The sequence below is a fragment of the Echinops telfairi genome, unplaced genomic scaffold (genome assembly GCF_000313985.2).
Source record: "Echinops telfairi isolate 266 unplaced genomic scaffold, ASM31398v2 ScPeMD7_443;HRSCAF=831, whole genome shotgun sequence".
Classification (NCBI taxonomy): domain Eukaryota; kingdom Metazoa; phylum Chordata; class Mammalia; order Afrosoricida; family Tenrecidae; genus Echinops; species Echinops telfairi.
In genome coordinates, this window is record NW_022104341.1 from 46,130,268 (window position 1) to 46,136,808 (window position 6,541).

The window sequence follows — 6,541 nt, forward strand, 5'->3', positions numbered from 1 at the left end:
AATGCATATTAAGGGAAGAGGATGATGATGGTAATTATATTAGCAAATAACACTGAGATCATTACGGTCTAAATTCTCTACATTCACCAACCAATCTAATACCAATAGCTACAGAAATGAGATAATTTTGCAGTTTGCAAATGTGGCGTATAGGGATTGCATACCATTTAATAAATGGTAAATGTAAAAAGCTCAGATTTCTCTTTTCAAAATAGAGGTGCTAACCATCTGCCCTGGCTTTTGTCAGAGGTGAAGGAGAGGCTGTAAAGAGTTCTGGGCCACGGTACCTGGCACTGTGGACGCACTCGACGAATGAGAGGACGGCATGGCCTTCATTTCACATGTGGCTTTCTCAAGGTCGCACGGTTACTAAACCAAAGCCAGGATTCGAAATCTATTGTATTCTGATTCCGAACACTGTGCTTTTAATGGAACGTCTCTTGTCTTCAATCTTAGAGGTGATAAAATCCACTTTATGTGCCCCTTTACATGATTGTGTCATGACTTCAATCCTTGAGAGGACTATCCGACACATAGGAAAGTTACAAAGGACAATAGAATCCCAGAAGAGAGAAGCCATAGTTTCCAGAGGAGCAGTTTTCTTCATGAAAGGTCCCTAGAGTATCCCCTGCTTCCCCAAACATAAGATAAGGGAGCATGCTAAGAACCCACTAGAGATGACAGGGCAAGCTAAGGAAGGCACTGTGTGTCACCAGGAACCCCGCCAATACCCGTCAAATGGGGAACATGCTGATCCCAGAATTACTAACTAGTCTGCTCAGTAAGTGGTTAATATGGGCAACAAAACAAGAAGAGATAGGGTCATGGATCTTGTGACCGTATTGCCATGAAAAAGGAAAGTTCAAGCAATGCCTGACATAAATAAGTAAATAATACACAAACAAGCAAACAAACAAATAAATAAACGGAGTGTAAGGAAAATTTAATCTTGAAAATAAATAAAGCAAGTGAGCAAGCATTTGGCCAAGAATCCAGTGGAGAAGAAAAAGAAGTGCAGTAACAGTAATGAGTGCACTTGCATGTGCACCTGTAATACTGTAGCCCTGACCTATAATCAGAACCAACTTACCCAGAATACACATCAAACCACCCCCAAACCATATTTCAAATCCATAGCCATGGGATCAATTGCAAGTCATAAGGGTTCTGCACAGGGTTTCCAAGGCTCTGAAGGTTGGTGGGAGCAGTTAGCTTCATCTTCCCTGCACTAAGCAGCTGCAGGGTTTGAAGTCGCAGTGTCCCTGAAGGACAGAGTAGATCCACCCCGAAGGATGTCCCAGGCTGGAAATCTTCATGGGAGCAAACTACTACATTTTGTTCCTTGCAGTTACTGGTGGGCTCACTCCTCCCTCCAGTGGAGAAAACCTACCTCTCACCCACAGGACTCCCGCACCAAGGACCAGGACTGCAATTGCCCCCCAGAGGCCCATTGCAACACAGAGAACTGCTGTTCCTGCTAATGCTGGCAGGGGTGGGGTGAGGAAGAACCCGGGTGTGGGCAAAGGTGACAACAAAGCAGCCAAATTGAAGCAGCAGGTCAACACCTGAAACTTCCCGTTGAAGCTCTACAGAGGGAGAGAGATTTCTACTTCAGGAATCTGAGCAACATTGAGATGATCTGCCAGGAGAATGAGGGGGGGGAAGGACCCCATGCTGCAGAGGACTGTGGACATTGTCTACGCCACAGACAAAGGCTTTGTGACACCAGACGAAGGGGCCCGCAGGAGGGGCAAGGAGAGGCTGAACAGCCTGGACCAGCAGAGCACCATTGAATTCTTCGCTCCAAATCATGGGCTTCACTGTACAATACTCCTTTTATAATTCTTAGGGGACTCACTGGATTCTTTTCATAAGCAGAAAGTACCTCTTCTTAAAGGGCATTTTGCAGAAGTCTCACTCCTTTTTTCCATTTTTTTGACTTAGGAGCTTTCTACCTTGTAGCTGAGCAGTATTAACATCTCGTTGGCTCACCCAGAGAGCAAAGGGGTTCACCTTAGGGCCCACTGTGTGCTTGCTGGAGACCGTGTCAGTGGAGAAATACAAAGACTGAATTGAATTGTAAGCTAATGTGAAATCTTGGCAGAGAATGTTTAATGAATAAATAATGCCTTCAGAGTAAAAAGTGAGGAGCTGATATCAAGGGCTCAAGTAGAAAGAAAATGTTCTGAGAATGATGATGGCAACAAATGTGCAAATGTGCTTGACACAATGGGTGCATGTATGGATTGTGATAAGTATTGTATAAGCCCCCAATAAAATGATTTAAAAAATGGAGTAAAAAGAAATGGTGGGTTCAAATTGCTGGTGGGTTCAAACTGCTGATTTTTTTAGTTAACAGCCTGCTTTGGCCACTGGACCACGACAGCACCTTGAAGCCAGATACAATCAAAACCCACTGCCACCAAGTTGATTCTGACCCATAGTGACGCTCTTGGACAACCTACAACTGCTTCATAAGGTTTCTGAGACAGTAAGTCTTTATGGAAGCAGATTGGCTAATCTTTGTCCTGCAGAGCAGCTGGTAGATTCAAACCACCAACCTTTGTGCAACGAAGGTTACTCTCCTCATCTGTAAAAGGGAATAATATTAACTTTACAGTTGGTATGAGGATTAAAAGAGAAGATTCCATAGTCTTAACTGTACCCGAAATGACAGACAATTCTTTAATCCTTACTTTCCTCCTACCCCATAAAGCGATTCCGATTTCCTTTCTCCTTTACACTATTCCTATCCCTGTTTCACTCAATGATTTTCTCCCTCTTGAACTATCTTTCCATGTTGTCCAGATAATTGCCAAACAACATCCTCTACATTTTTCATTGTTAAATATAGTCTAATTTTAAGTGCAGAAAAGATAAGTGTACCCTTTAATCCATGTTGAATGAACACCCGAGTAACCACCCAAGAACTGTGTCACTGTGGTGATGATTCCTCCGCCCTCCTCTCCTTTGATAGTGGCTCCCATCATGTGGACAGAGCAGGACTGTAATTGCAAGATAAGCAGTTTGAAACCACCAGCTGGGTCCATTGGAGAAAGACGAGTTTTTCGATGTCCTTCAAGAATTACAGTCTTGAAAACCACAGGGGGCAATTCTACCTGTTGTACAGGGTTCAGCATTGACTCAATGGCAGTGAGTTAGTATCACTTCCACACATTCAATTAAAGTTCACCTCCCTCTGTCCACAGAGATTGTCTAAGGGGGAGTTCTGGTGTCTGTTTGCCAGTAACTTCCATGAGCAGGGTGCCCAAGGGGAAGAGCAGTATGACAACTGACCCATCAGAGAGCCCTCGAGGGGGGAATAGCAATCCAAATCACCAGTGTCTACGCTCATTTCCAGGAGCACAGGTGGCACAGTGGTAATTAGTTAACTGCTAACTGATAGGTTGATAGTTCAAACTCAACAGGCTGCTTCTGAAAAGTGTATAACCTTGGAAATGCCAAGGGGCAGTTCGACTTCATTCTATATAGTTGAAATGCGTCAGAACTGATTCTGTAGATAATAAGTAAGCTAGCTCTAATGGATCTGGGGCACTATAATTTCCTAGGGCTCCACCTATAAGGACTCAGGGTTGGGCTTAGGAGCTTTGTGATGACCTCTGCAATGTGCAGTGGATTCCTGAGTCATATCTCAGAAGGATGTGGAGATTGCTGAAAGTAGCTCCCCGGTAGTGCTTTGAGAGGAGCTTACAATCTCTAATTCCACAAGGAGTAGCTGGGAATCGAGGACATCCTGGGTGGTGAAGATGGTTATAACACTGAACTGCTAACCAAAATGTTGGAGGTTCAAATCCACTAAGCCGTGCCTCAGAAGAAAGCCTGGTAAGCTACTTCTGAAAAGTATTTCTGGAGTACAGTTCCACTCTGACACATGGGGATCACCATAAATATGAATAAATGGCAAGTGGCTGGAGTGGGGATCAATGATTTCGGCAAAGAGGTAGTCAGTTAGGAAGTGAGCTTGACTTAGAGAAACTGGGACCTGGAGGTCAGCTGGGTTCCCACTAGATAAGTTCATCCTGGGCTGCAGCCAATATCCACATTGTAGCTTACAGACTCACAGTGTTTTTTGAAAGGCATGCTTGGGGTGTTAGGGAGGGGTAGATAGCCAGGGAACTGAGTAGCTCCTTTCAGGGGTCCCAAACAACAGTCTTAAATGTTTTCCAGAACTCCTTCTTTTTTGGCAGGTCCTAAATTAGAATATTTTCTTCCAAAGCCTCATGAGGTTGCTAGTAAGACCAAAGCCTTACTTAGCTTCTCCGCCTCTCCACTGTCTTGTACAAATCAGCAAATGCTTTGAAGAAGAAAAGGTAGAGCTCAAAATTAGGTTTACTTCTTTGTCTACCCTTCTCTACAAATCTTGTCTCCTAATATTCTTGTTTCCTTGATGGCTCTTCAATGTTTTCCAACAGCTTTTTTGTTCATGGGGAGTCCTAGTGACATAATGGGTACTCATTGGACAGCTAACCTCAAGGTCAGCAGTTCAAAACCACCAGCTGCTCTTTGGGGGAAAGATGAGACTTTCTAATCCCATAGAGAGTTACCATCTCAGAAACCCAAAGGGCAGTTTTACCCTGTCCTCCCTAGTGGCGTAGTAGTTATGAGCTGGGCTGCAATCCGCGTGGTCGGCAGTTGGAAACCACTAGCAACTCGTGTGTGGGTGTTGTGGCGGGGGTATGTGGGGGGTGGGGTGGAGACTGGGTTTTCCACTCCCATAAACCGTTACAGCCTCAGGAACTCACAGGGGGTCATTATGAGTTAGCATTGACTCGATGGTAGTGAGTTTGGTTTGGAGTTTTGAGAGAGTCGCCATGGGTTGGGATTAACTCAATGGTAGTGAGTTTCATTTTGTGCAAAACTTGTCTTCTCAGATGAGATTGGAAATAAATGTTGTACGAGATATTGTGCCAACTCTGGAATCAGAACATCATCTCAAACTTTTCAAATGGTAATTTGGGGTTTTCATGGGTTAGCTTTAGTTTTAGGTAGTAACATTCTAGAAGAAAGATAGAGAAGATTCACATATATTTTTTCACTTTTATCAACTTTACAAAGAGTATAAATTTTATGAATTTACCCATTAATTGAATTAATAAATTGATTTTAGGAGTCTCCCGATTTTTAAAAAAGCAATATTAACCTCATTTTTCTCAAAAGCTAAAACTTCCCCAAATAAATTCTATTGAAGAGTCATTGTGATGAATGTATATAGATACAGAAAATTGAGCCAGCTAAACTGCATCAAAGTTTTAAAATAATGTCAGAAGAGTCAGACATCGAAATTCTGAAAACCTTGAACTCACCAGGCTTTATTCATTCTACATGAAATAGGTGTTCTCCTAGTGACACTTTGATCCAACATCCCTGTGTCTTCAGAGTTCAGAAGCCTCAAGGCCTCAAAGTGCTCCTATGATTTTGATCCAAAACCATAATCAGGTTTTGATGCATTTAAGAAAAGAGGTCCAATCCCCGGAGTCCAGCTATAGCCACAATGCCAGAGGAATCGTGATGCATAGACTCCAGACCCAACAAGGGGCAAGCTGCTGCTAAACCATGGCTGAAAGTATTTGTCCGCCTCCTTCTTTCTTTAGTTCACTTGCTTGATATAAGATCTGTGTCTTACACTCAAGTTCCTTTGAATTATCATTTGTTGTTGTTGCTTATTTCCTTTTCATTTTCAGTGCCTACCACCACCGTGGCTGGTCATCATCCAGGTGACTCTAATTTGTGGCCACCCCATGGTTGTCAGAGCAGAACTGTGTTCCCAGGGTTTTCAATGGCTTGTTTTTCAAGGTAGATCACCAGCTCTTTATTGTGAGGCACCACAGAGGGAGTTAAATCTCCTACCTTTGGGTTAGCAGCCAAGGATGTAAATCATTTGCATCATTCAGGGACTCTTTTTTACTGTCTATCATGGAGCAAATATCATGAAAATAAACTGACAGGATGATGCAGAGAGAAATATGGAAACTATGAAGTACATCTCTTGTTCTCAAAATGAGGGAGAAAATGTGTGTGTGTGTGTGTGTGTGTGATATAAGTATCAGATGACGAGAATAAAGGGACCAGGCAAGATAAAACCAGAGTAAACTTCAATGTTTCAGATTGAAACCTTGCTGTGAAAAAAATATATATTTACTGAATGAACAAACAGTTTAAGAAAATGGTTGGAGTTTAGACTCATTGCTTCAGAAAGTGCTAGGGTCTGAGGCACTTTCCAATTAATTCACAGGGCAGTGGTTTGCAGGATTTTCCAAAGGTTATTCTAAAGTAACTCTCATTTTTTGGCTGTTTTTACCAGCGGATAAAGGGATTTTAGCCTCACAACAGGCAGAGGTGTTTAAGAATCGACAGTTCCTAAAACTGCCTCTATATTTGGATTAATAGAAGACTGTCCAACACTCAGATCAGCCAAGAAAAATATGGGCACTGGAAATTTCCATCATAAATTAAACAGTTCAGCTGGGCTCAGAAGACAGCATTCTACACTGCAGCTCACAGGTGGACAGAAGACAGCATT